Genomic DNA, 13,619 nt, shown 5'->3' with positions numbered 1-13,619 from the left:
ATTCTTGCAATGACTCCCTTGGAACGAAGACTAGAGGAAAGCAATCACTGGTGTGGTGCAATGATGATGGTCATTTTCATTTGTGAAACTATGCAACCTAAAGAGTGACTAGTTTGGTGCTCTGCAAAAAAGACGACATTGTAGTCGTTGCACCTTAGCCTCACTGTGCCGAAATGAATATATCACAGTGCAAACACTATGCGGTAACGCTTCATAATGAGTGCAGTAAGCTACAACACAGTGCAGCAATATAAATATCACAGTACAAAGCCCATACACAGAAATCGACAACTATTTGTAAAGATTCCAGTGTGAATGGCTAGGCGCCTTCGAAATGTGTCAATAAAGAAAGCACGCTGGCATTGCAGCTGGATAAGCGTAAATAGAAAGAGGCAAATACCACAGAACAAAAATGGGTGCACGCATTGCACCTCTCAACCAAAAAATCCTCCTCTATTACTCATAAAGGAAACTCAAACAATAAATAAACGAAACAAACGGAACTGCTGAAACACAAATGAACCAAATGATACTGAAAATGATAAATTAATTCCTCTCTTGCTGCAGGTGCGCAGCGATGTCTTGCGCTATGGCGCGCACCTGCTCCAGGTTCTCCTCCTGAGCTGCTGCCGTCTGCTCTGCCGCAACAGCGAAGCGGGTGGTGGAGGCCTCGATTCTCCGCAGCACCTGGAATGAATAATCATGGTGGAACTGTTCGCATCAGTTGCTGATTACTCGCAACCAGCTCACGGCAGGAAGCTGCTTTTGTGAAGAATTGCAACGTGCACAACGATTCCCTCTCTGCTGAAGAGCCACTGACCTGATGGCATCCTTTGGCAGTGTCAAGCGTCGCGTACAAGCTATGCCCTCTTCGTTTGGACAGACAACGACCTGCTGGAACTACTCTTCCGTCATCTACCCTAATGCATCTCTCACTACCAAACAGCCCTTTTCAGGGCTAACCAACCTTTTGTCCGGCGGCTGATCGTTGGCAAGACACGTTACCGAGCCCTCAATACAACGCATATTTCTTGTTTACATCCCAAGCTGATTTGTTTTTCAGATTCATGATTTACTTATAACAAATCATAAAGAATATTTATGTCCTTCATGTAAAATCGCACCAAAGGGCCTACCAACCTTCAGCATCTCGTCGCACTGTTCCAGGCTGCGGGCGCACTGCGACGACATCGTCGTCAAGGTATCCACCCGTCGCGGTCACTGTCGACGTGGTGGCCGAACAGGGCGCTGCAACACTGAAAGCATACAGCATTTTCTACAGTTGCACTGCATTTTATGGTACGAATAAAAGTGACTATGGCCATGTTATGGCTTATTCGGCTAGTTCAATAAAATACAAGAGCTCACTTTATTTAACAGCTTGAGGACCAATAACTTACCAGGTGCAGCGGCCACCGTTTCGGTAGGCGACGCGCCGCGCGGTGAATCCTCTGCCGCTGTAGAGTAAATACATTAAATGTTTACGAACTGCACACACACTTGGCGATAATTAAAACACTCATTCCTCTGATGCTTATATGTCGCTGTGCTTCTCACGCCCGCAGCCTCGTCTGTACCTTGGACGACTACTTCCATGGCCGAGGTGGGCACGTCAGCCTGCTGGAAAGTGTCATAAGCGTGGCTATTCGTTACAATGCCTATGTTACAAGTTTTCTTACTAAGTTGCGAAAATATTGTGCAATTATGGAGTGCTTAATGATCCCTTGTGTTACCGTCCTCGTGCACTTCCGTGTAGGCATTTTAATTCTGTGTTAATCACTTAACCCCCCTTTTCCCGAAAGCGCAGCCAACTGAGATTCTAGTTGATTAACCTACCTGCTTTTCCATTCTCTCCTACGCTATTTTCCTGTTCACCAACGGTGTCGCGTTCCGCTAAAGGTACCACTTACAGATAAAGGCAAACTCTAAACCGGCACCGTTCAGGAACCCATGATATTAGGGCGGCAGTGTGCTTACCTCTTGTTAGGGGAGGTCGGTCACGCCGTGGGGGGAGGCGGACCGTCCCGGTCAGCTGCAGGACTCGGCCATGAAAACCATGTCGCCGCCCCCTCCTGTGCTTCTGAAAATACACGCCAATGTCGAAGGACAAACCGCCCAGGCCATTGGACGGTGACTCACCGTTGTTCTTCGGGAATTGCGCAGCGTTGCGGCGGGCCTCAAACACTTGCTTGCGCCACCGCTCCTGCCACTGCTCAGTGGTTCTCGCGATAGGGCCTTGCGTGTTCAGAGCGTCGGCCAGCTGCTGCCACAGCCGTCGGCGGTCGCCAGCAGTGAAGCGCGGCCCCAGCTCGCTGGATCTTATAGCCAGCTGGAGATGCTGCTGCATGAAGGCGACCACCGTCTCCTTCTGTGCCTCCGACACGCGCGGCCCCTTCACCGGTGCTGCCACGTTTAGCGCCATGGCTTCAACTGAACGACTGAACCAACCGCTTCAAAATTCGCGCCGTGTGCTTGAAACGGGGTGGTGGCTGTACATTGCTGTACATTTTTGAAGTTCAACTTCGAGGTATCCCCTAAAGCAGCCAGTAAGAGTGATGATAACTTTAACTGTGTGCACGATTTAGCAATTTCATCCGTGGAAGGTATGATATGTCGCATACATGTTTGTTCGTATGCAAGCGTTCATAGTTTTTAAACACACCAAGTTCTACTTTTCGGTTCTCATAACGCTGCTTTGTACTGTGCTGCATTCTCAATGCACAGAAAGCTTTTTATGCTTCAAGTGCATGTGCTGTTTCTTTATATCTTGGAAAACTTTTTTCATAAGCTTAAATATGTACGTATATCGCTTTCATTCTAACATTTTTGAACACATGTGCTGTAGGTCCCTCTATTTTTCCGTTACGGCTTTGTCCCAACTTTTATGCTACTTTTTTATATATTCTATACAGAGAAAATCTTTTGTCATTTTATTGTTATTTTACCTGCGCAAGTGAGGTAAGCGGTCTTTGTAGGTGCATTCATTTGCGTCTTTCACTAGCTCACCAATATGGCTGTCGAGTCATTGGAAACATTTCTCTGCTTTACAATGAGTATTTCTGGGCTAGTTGATGCCGCATATGCAGGTGACCATATATTTTGCTGTTGAGAATTGTGGTAAGTGTGTGTTACTATCAGTTTTCTGTGTTAAAAAGGTATTTTTTCTCTTATATCATTGAAAGTATTAGCTAGTCTTGCCTTGGATCTTTATTGACAGAGGTACCGCTTAGTTGGTGGGTATGCGAAAAAGGTGCAAAAAAGTGCTTTCACTAGCTTTGTGCAAGTGCCGAAAAGTTAACTGAAAAGGAGCTCACTAAATTCATGCAATGCCACCTATAAACTCTTGTGTAGCCCAAATTAACATAGAAAATTAAATGCTGTCCCGTTCTTGATTTGTGCCAGGGAGGTGAGCTGCCTTAAGTACGCAATATCTTTAGAAGTTTACTTCAATAGAATGGAAACCTGGCTTGTGAGAAACACATGATCCAGGAGTTCCTCACCATGGCCAACAACTTTCTAAACGACGTCTTGTCAATTAATGACTAAGTAAGGTTGAGTGATGTTATTTCATACAATGATTGGACATCATGGAAATACATAGATCTGCAAGACAAAAAGCTCAAAGAAACACATAAGTCTACTCTGGTACTTCATTAGGTTCTAACTGTGGTGAAAGGTGCATGCAAAAGCTTGTATATGTTTGCGTGAAGTCGTTTGTTTACAGTATATTTGTTATTTTGACTTCTCATAGGCCGCCATAAATCTTCCTGTGATGTGTTGGCGTGTGAAACATTTCAATGTAAGGTGTTCAAAGTTCTTTTGTGTGTTCACACACGTACGCCAGCTTCGAGAGTTCATGTTTTCAAAGTTAGTTGCTACAAGCGTACATCTTTTGTGTCACGTTGCGTTGTCGTCATAAATATAAGTCGAAAGAGAACACCACAATGACTGTTCCAATTAAGCTCAAATCTATAGTTTATTCAGATGCATTTACAATGTTGAGTGGTGTAGGCGCTAGCCTATGTATTCAGGCTCCATGCAGTTGGGCCTTATATACTGTAATAATGCTTCACGTGCACGCATGTTTAGTGCAAATAAAGATACCTGAAATAGGTTAGTGTTTCCTTTGCTTTTGTTCATGGTAGTGAAAATTACGAACAGGCACCGGGGTATGCAAGTGTGAACAACAAAGCAATTTCAAAATTAAATAAGAACCACGAGCCCAACGAAGTATCAATCATATTACAGTGAAGAGTTTTGAAATCTCAATGCCATCTCAACTGGGCCAGAACATACTTTCAGTGCAATAACTCAGCAACAGGCAAACAGCGATACCAGATCATTATTTCAATGCAGCATCAATGATAACTCAAGGACAACTTAACAGAACTAACACGACGTTCAAGAGCAATTCAATTTTAACGATAACGAATATGCAACATTAAGGCACCCAATGTTGTTTCAATAGAAATCAGTGACGAATATTCAGGAGTCCTCAACACTTAGCCCAACGACAACTTAACAAAATATTTAATGTGCCTTACTTTCTTATTATCAGGCTTGACAGTTCAGCAAATTCTATCTCATCTCTTGACTTGGTCACTTTCATGTTTGCCGTTTTTTTATTAGATCCTTTCTCCCTTGGGAGAGCTTGCCTGCTGGATGCTTTGGTGCCTTACCTCCCACTTCAGTAGCTGCTGGTGAAACCAGCCAAGTGGCAGTTTCATTCAGGACATCTATGTCATCTTCATCTTCCTGTTCCAAACTACATACTTGTTTACAAGCACCAGCCTGAATTCGTCTGCTTTTACCCTTATTGCGTCTAGTTTTGTCTGTTTTTTAATAATTTTACACTTTACCTCTTCAAATTGAGGGAAACTCTAGACCTCACTAAGTTATGGTCATTGCACTTTTCCCTAACACTTCTACATCTTACACTATGATTGGATCGATAGAATGAAATATTTTAATTCCTTGTTTCGCACCAAGGGCATTCTCAGGTTTACTTCCTCTAACTGCTCTTCCAGAAGAAGGTATTGATTAATCAGAGCCTATCCCTATCCGCGAATTATACCAGCCTTTCTACTCTAGTGTTCATAGAATCGATGCTTTAGTTGCCGACCACTTGTTCCCCAGCTTGCTTCTTCCACTGCATTGCATTCCATTGCTTGCATTGAAGTCGTCCGTTACTACAGTGTACTGAGTTTGCAGGATTTTCATCGCTAATACAGCGTCTTCACAAAACTGTTCTAATTAATCACTGTGACTACAGGTTAGGGCGCAGGCTTGTACAACACTCGTCGCGGTTGCTTAGTAGCTATGGTGTTGGCCTGCTAAGCAGGAGGTCGCGGGATCGAATCCGGGCCATAGCGGCCGCATTTCGATGGGGTGAATTGCGAACACACCCGTGTACTTAGATTTAGGTGTGCGTTAAAGAACCCCAGGTGGTTCAAATCTCCAGAGTCCCTCACTGCAGCGTGCCTCATAATCAGATTGTGGTTTTGGCACGTAAAACCCCATAATTCTTTCGGGCTTGTGCTACCTTTATTCTGTACCTCCTGTCCAGCTTTATTACGATGACTGCTGCCCTTATTAATGCTGTAAAATTCATCAATGTTGCCCGCTATGTCCTTATGAATTAGAAATCCTACCCCGTATTCTCTCTTCTCTAGATTTCTGTAGCAGGTGACGTGGTCGTTAGTCAGAACTATATAAGCCTCACCAGTTCTAACTTCACTAAGGCCAATAATATCCGAGACAAAGCCCGTGAATTCCTCTACCAGCCCTGCTGAGCTAACCTCACTCGAGAGGGTTCACGTGTGAAACGTTGCTAGGTCCAGTTTTGAGAAAGTGAACTGCAGACTGAACTGGAACGGGAAACTGAACCTGGAAAATATATCGCATGGGCAGTGATAAATATGCCACCAGAATATTCAACCAAATTTTCTTACCTGATACTAGTGTCGCGACTAAGCGTGCCAGTGCTGAAAACATTGGCGAGATAGCGCGATTACGAATGCTATCCAGGGTAACTGTACCTGGTAGCGAAGCTCCCATGGAAGCCCACACGTTCAAAGCATGGCGGCTCATCGATGGTTCATGTAACTGAGCGCTATTTGCGCGACGAGGGAACACTTCCGGCGGAACAAAAAATGTTCTGACGCCGTATCCGTTAAAAGAAAAGTGACGTCATTTTTTATGTCAAAAGCTTGAAGTTCTTTTCGTGCCCTCCAATTCGAGCTGTATATTCAAGTGCCCTGCAGTTCGACTAGAGGGGCTTTTCGAGCTTTTTGCGTGCAGCGCGCTGGAGCAAAATGCCTACCCTGTACGAGTGTTGAAATTACACCCATGCTCAAAACGTCATTCGTGAGCATGCTAATGAGAGCTTAGGGACTTGAACACTGGTCGCATCGTCAGACACCAAGACTCTCAGCCAATGCAGCCACATGAAGGCAGCTAAGAAGACGTATCTGCTAGCCGTGACTCACTACATTTGAGTGAACACAGCTCGATAACACCGCGCTACTAGAAATTCAGACAGACATTATCGAGGAAAACAACACAACATATGAGGGGTGGGAGAGCGTATTGTACCAGCCGAGCTTTGCTGGCACGCATTTCTGTACACTTCAAGAGCTCAGTCATATTGAAATTCACAGTGGCGTGAACGTCCACTTTTATAATGGCCGCTGGAAAAGGTATTTAGTGTTAACGATAAAGTAAAAGAGAGCTGTCATTTCTTCTGTGGCGAAAGGTATGTAACGTTCTGCAAGGATTGGATTTCCGCAGAATGAAATCAAACTTGATAAAATCGAACTTATTTTAACCAAAACAACCGTTTTTGCTTATTCATGTTTGTTTTCACATAGCCGTGCTTAAGTCGCTGCTCCCATAACACTCTTTGCTCTTCCTGGGTACATCACAGGCCACCGGCAACGTCACCGCGTGACGCCACCGGCACACGTGCAGTGGCTCTGTTGGCAAAACAGCGCCTCCGCCAGCCTTCGACAGGACGCAGTCGCAGATTGCTTGGTGCGTGCATGCGCCACGTTGAAAGTATTTTTTTCGCACCTTCACTGTTATCAGTCAGATTAGCAGTATTGTGTGCCGGAGAACATTGGTGTGTTGTAAACTACGTTATGAAAAACTGGTGACGATGGCTTTTTATTTTTATTGTGAAACAGAAGAACATGGTAGTTTGAGGTGAACTGTGCGATGATGGACAGCGCCATCGGCTTTTCTTCGGAAATGCACCACGTTTGTAGCGTCGTATTACAGTGCGCGGCAAAAAAAAGAAAAGAAATAGCGACGTCACGGGCTCACTTTTGCGTGAGGAAACAGACCACAAGGGTGTGTGGATGTTTACGTGTCTTTGTGCTGTGGTGCGCGATTAGCAATGCATCACGTATGCGAGAAATCGGGAAGCGCAAACTTGTAATAGAGGCAGTCAGCCATAGTGACCACTGCAGGCATCGGCAGAATATCTAGGCCCGTCATTTTTGTTCAGGTGGGAATGAATTAGATGCGATAATCAGGCAGAGCTTATATCTCAGTGCCGTCTGCGCGGTGTGCAGAAAAAATAAATTTTTGAGCATAAGTTATCGGCTTCAAGGTACGACTCTAAATGAGCTCCTCGTATTTTCTTTACCATCCTCGGAAGAGCGTACGCCTCGCCATGGGGATTACGAAAGGGGGGGCCACTAAAATAAGCGTGCTCTATAGCAGATCTGATTTCATTTTAACTAAATGAATAAACTTTCCCGTTTTATTTCTTGGTTTTATACTTCTGTCTCACAACGCAAAATTTAAGCTGCGATCATGTTCATAAAGACGCAAAACTGGGTTTCCCGAAATTAAACCAAGCAAGGCAGACCGCATGCACAGCGAAGTTAACTCGCAAAGAATGATGTATTGTTTACTACACTTCGTGCTTTCGCATTGCGATGAATAAGTGGTAAAATTAATGATTTGTGGTGCTTAATACCCATGATCAGCAGAGTGTCGTATGAAGATTGCTATAAGCGAGAGCTCTGGAATAATTTTGAACACCTGGACGTTTTAAGCCGGCACCTAAAGTACCATAACGACTGTTTAACATTGCGCTACCATCGGCACTTAGGCTCAATTAATCTTGTGTATCGTTTAAGATTGCACCGTAGATGGCCTCAAATAAGGCATATTAGCGTCATTGTATAGTGAAATTCTTTTTGACGGCCTCACGTTTAAGCCAAGTGTCGTTCGGTATGGGGAAAACATTGATATTCTTTGGTAAAATATTCGCTCTCGAAAAGTAATATAGTCTTTGTGGCTGTTTGATGTGCAAACAAATTATTCTTACGAAATTACCGCATGCTTTCTTAAACATGCACTTGGCAACAATGCTACGTCGTTGTACCAGTAAACGAAGACATTCCGTAGATGCTCCCACTTCAGAAAATAGCAATACGCAAAAATTTCGATCACAGCTACTTAGATACAAGCAGCGCTTCTATGCGGAGAACGGGTTGGCTAAACGCTTTTTGCCAACCAGTGTCCGCTTCGGTGTGGTGATAGATGGGAGTGGCACTCCCGATGACGCCACGCTGTTTACAAACATGGACAGGTCTGTTGTTTTTCTACCACTTTTTGTCCGAAACTGCGCGACCCACTTAGCACGACCTCGTACGTGCTGCCCCCATAGTAAATAAACATGTTTGAGTGCGCTGGCTAGTCAAAAAGTTAAACGTATTTTACCATGATCCATGGCTCCAGAAGTCCTACAGAAAGAGTGTACACCGCATATCCACCTACTGCGTCCTCACAGTAATGAAATCGAATAGGATGTTCTTAAATCACGTTTCAAGCGCAGTACTACACTCTAAGCCGAAAACGGGGAAAAGGGGACTAACGGCAGACGTTGGACCTTTGGATCAACGGTTAATCCACCGTGCGTGCCGTGTGAAGAGGCGAAGTGTCGTGCGCAAATTTGTGGGACTAAATGTTCGTCCTTGCAAGGTAACGGTCGACGGTGGGGATCAACGGCACAATTTAGTCCTCTGACTTTAGTCCCTTTAGAGAGGGGAGCTCCGTGTCCCTCTACTCCCTGCCTGGACGGGGTGGCAGCGGGTCATAAAACACTGTCGCTCTGCTGTCATCCCATACTCGGTCTCCATACCCAGAAAGATGGAGGTCCCGCTGCGACGGTGCATCACCTGCTCAGACAAGGAGAACAGGTGCTGCACATGATGCGTAGGGTCTCCAACCGAGCAAATGGAGTGAAAGAGGCGGATATGCTTCAACTAAGAAACGCACTAATTATGTCGCGCCTGCGCTATCACCTGCCCTATACCAATCTCTGCAAGCAAGATATCAATCGCCTTGATGCGCTCATCAGGAAGGCGACAAAGCTGGCCATCGGCATCCCGTTTAGTGCCAGCACTAAGCTCCTACTTGACATCGGTTGCCATAACACGGTGGAGGAACTAGTCAGCATTCATCGTCGTTCCCAAGAACTGCGTTTGCAGCGCACGTGTCAAGGTACGCACATCCTCCACAGCATCGGCCATCATCCTGAAGCTGCGCCCCTTCTGAACACGCTCCCACTACCCCCGAAACAACGCGAACTTCTAACTATAGCTCCACTGCCGCGCCACATGAATCCAGAACGAGGCAAGGAGAGGCGACGACAGCGAGTTGCCTACTTCAAGAGGTAGACGGCAAGACACCCTGACGGCATATACTTGTACGCTGATGCTAGCGTTGGTGCACGGGGCTCCGCTATAGCAGTCGTGAATAACAACCTCCAAACTCTACATACTGAGTTACTCCCAGAGGCAGATCCGACCTTAGCGGAACTGACAGCCATCGCAACTGGGATCAAACACATGCCCCTTAGTAACTCAGCCTACCCAAGAATCATATTTACCGACTCCATGGCGGCTTGCAGGAAATTGTTGCACAACGATCTCCCTGCCCACACTTCGACATTTATTCAAGAGCACCTTCAGGGTCCTCTGGAAATCATCTGGATACCTGGTCATGACGGACTGCCGGGAAATGAAAGAGCTAATCAGCTCGCCTGCGAGACTTTGAACCAGGCACCCTGCATTCCGCGACCAGCCCAGACGAAAAGGTGGGCTCCCCTGCTTCTGCGGCCATATCAAGAGGCAAGACGCAAGTTCCCCAAGCTCAGCAAAGTGCTCACCCGTGAACAAGGTGTACTGATTCGTCAGGCCCAGACTGAAACACTCCCTACACCAGCAAGAATGCACCTCCTCCGCGGCCTCTTACCTGAAGATCCCCCACCCTGCCGATACTGTGGCGACACCCGAACACATCCCATATCCTCTGGTCCTGTGGACCACCCCCACCTCCCCTTCCTGCCCCCACAAATCTTTCCCCTAAACCCCATGCCGGGTGGCTGACAGAAGCACCCAGCGCCGACGACCAACGGTACCTTGCGGCGTTTATCAGTGCTGCATTGAAGAATGCCGCAAGCGAGGCTCTGGACTGAGGGCCTTTCCACGTTACCACCGAACATGAAAATAAAGTTTTTTCTCTCTCTCTCTTTCTATTTGCCTTTTCTCTGCTGTGGGGCGCGCGATGGCAGGCGCTGACCGAAGGATAGGCAACTTCGGGTTCTTTGTTCTTTGTTCCTCGTTTCTTTGTTCTCTCTCTGTCGCGGTGCGCCGTTAGTGGCCACCGGCGACTATTCGGCCATGTTTTGTGTAACTAGCTTCAGATTCGGACGGGACGTTAAAATTGATGTTTGTATTGACTTCCACTTTACTAAATGTACTTTCTGGCTTCTCGAGAGCTTTGCCTAGGGTCTCCCTTGCTGCGCGCGCGGTCTCGCCTTCCCCCTAAGCTGGGGCCGGCGGGGCGCGTACGCGCGCAGCTGCGCGTCGGTACACGGAGCGGGCCGGAGCAGGCGCGGACGCGGTGCCCTGCACGCATAGCGCCTCGGAGTGCTCGAACCCGCGGTTGTCGTCCGGCGCGCGCGGAATCGGAGCGTGCGCGCCGTGATCGTAGCGAGGAGACCACAAATTTTTCTTTTGTTCTTTCTGGAGGTGACGACATAATAGGTTTTGTGACCGCATGCGGCAATGAAAGTGACAAAAAAGAAAAGAAGAAAAAAGAACATTGTGCTTTGGAGGCGTCTGGGAGCTTGTCTGTGGTTTTGTCGACAGCTTCTCTTTCATGTGCGCCGCGGTGCTTTGGTGGTATATGGTGGCCGAGTCAATGGAAAATAGCAACAGAATAGGCAGAGGGCCAACTCTAAAGTTTTTGTGGATGGCCCACACAGTCAAAACTTACACACTTATGGCTTGATGCACGGAATTGTTAATTCTGGGGCTTTTGCTATAATGACCTTTCATATTAACGAACAATTTATTGTAGTCCCCTGAAGTTTATTATATTAAGATTTCACTGTAGCATCATTTTCAGTATTCCTGAATGGCAGTTTGGTTTGCCACCTAGCACCCTGCTGCTGAAGTGACACTCAACGAAGTAAATTAAATTCACTCAAGGTGCCCTAAGTTTGCCCATCTGACCAGGATATTAAAGAGACACTAATCCCCGAATGCAGAGATCTAACTTGGATCGGGCTTGGACTTGACTTGACGAAGTCGGCCCGAAGCAAAAGGCGGACTTCAAAACGCCCAAGTCGGCTTTCGCGTTTCATAGACACTCAAGCTGACTTGCTTCGTCAAGTCAAGACTGTGCTTCAATACAAAAGCAGGTTGCTCGTCTGTGTTCGAGGTTAACAATAAATTTATTAGCGTAAGGCACGTTGTACAGCAAAAAAGTGTGTATCTTTCCAAATTTCCACCAGCGCATAAGTGCTGAAGTATAGTTTGCGTAAACTTATTCTATCTGGCTACGTCCGCCGCTGCGATGGGCAGTGTTGCTTGCGGAAAGCGCGCGTTCCCGGCGGATTTAAGTGGTCTTCAAGTTTCGGTGTTTTGGCGCGCTTTTTGAGTTGCAGGTTTCGCCATCTTTTAAAGTCGCCGCTACACTTTTAGGCGACAGTGTATTTGAGTGCAAATCAATTTTATCGTCACATATATTTTGGTTTTAGTTTATCTTTAACTCAGAGGTCTTGTTGCATGTTTGTTGCCGTAGAGAAGCGAACGAAATGGTTGGTTCGTATGGTGGTCTTTAAACGGCTTTTGTTCTCGATTGCCGCAAGGTGTTCATGCGCCGTCTGGGCCGGCAACCGGATACAAAAGGCCGAGAGGAGGCATACGGTCGGTTTCTGAGGGAGCTCGCTCCCTTTTCGCCTATAGGCATTCCAGAAGGAAGGCCACGGCCCGTGTTCTGCTCGGGCTATGTGACCCTTTGAAGAAAAAGCCAACCTATTCGAACGCACTAGGCCGGAGTCACAAACAAGAAAAAAACTGCAACATGTGCTGCGAACGAAGAGTACCGAGCGCCGTTGAGTCCCCTGCCCGGACCCATATGGGTGACAACACCCGATAAAAAACAAAATAAATAAATAAAATGACACGTGACAATTTCTCCAGAGAAGGGCGAACAGATAAGCTCTGGGCTAACTTAACCAGCCCAACCATTGGTCCTCCCTGGCTTAAAAGTTGCTCCTGCAGTTACTCCCTGTGGACTAACCTTAACAGACTAACTGTTGGTCCTCTAGGGACGAACTGGGAGGGACTAAAAGTTGCTCCTGCAGTTACTCCTGTAGACTAACTTTAACAGACTAACCGTTGATCCTCTAGGGACTAACTGGGAGGGTCTAAAAGTTGCCCTCACTTTTAGTCTGCAGTAGTTGCTCCCCCAGTTAGGCCACTGCATTTGCTCCCGCAGTTAGTCCAAAATTGGTTCAAAATCTGTGGCAGGTCATTTAGTCCCCCAAGAGACTAACAGCCATACCCGTTTTAGTCCTTTTTGGCTTAGAGTGTAAGAAATGTCCTAGGATTACGATGCTCCCTAATGTGAAAATTGAGTGCAGCTTTATACGCGTTTTCATTTCGCGACATATTGAGGCAAAGAATTTGAGACCGAAATCACCGCACCTACTGGCAGTGGACCAGGGCCGTCAACGCCTTCGCAGACGGTACGGGAACGCTGGCATGACGAGCGGCGTCGCAGCAAGCTGTGGAAGAACACGACGACGAACGCACGAGCAGTGGCACGAGCGCGTTTGCGCGGTTACACCGACGCCGACGCCGACGCTCAACCCAGGAACGGGCGCCTGAGAGCTTCGCTCTGCAAAAAAAAAAAGACAGGATGTAGTAAAGAAACACGGGCAGAGTACGTGTCATGAGAAAGCTAAAGCATACAGAGGACATCTTGCTGATCCTTGTCGTAGCTGCAGCAAGTGCAGCCAATTTTAAATCGTGCGCATTTCTTATTTATGTAAGTTTAAAACAGAACGTAACAGACTGGTATTTTAGGCGGTTAGTATAAAAAAAGGAGATAGCAGCATCATCACGGCTCCTGTTGGCATCACCGAGAAATAAGCGAAGTATCTTAGTCACAGGAAAAGTGGCACGCATGAGCGCCGCTTAAGCTGCACCTTTTCTGATTTCTCTTTTTCTTTGTGTACCTTAGTGTTAAATTAATGTCATTCTTATTCTAGCATTTCTGGAAACTATGTCTTCCATTTATGTCCTTTTTAC

Source organism: Dermacentor variabilis, chromosome 5 (genome assembly GCF_050947875.1).
Source record: "Dermacentor variabilis isolate Ectoservices chromosome 5, ASM5094787v1, whole genome shotgun sequence".
NCBI classification, from domain to species: Eukaryota; Metazoa; Arthropoda; class Arachnida; order Ixodida; family Ixodidae; genus Dermacentor; species Dermacentor variabilis.
This window is presented reverse-complemented; position numbering follows the sequence as displayed.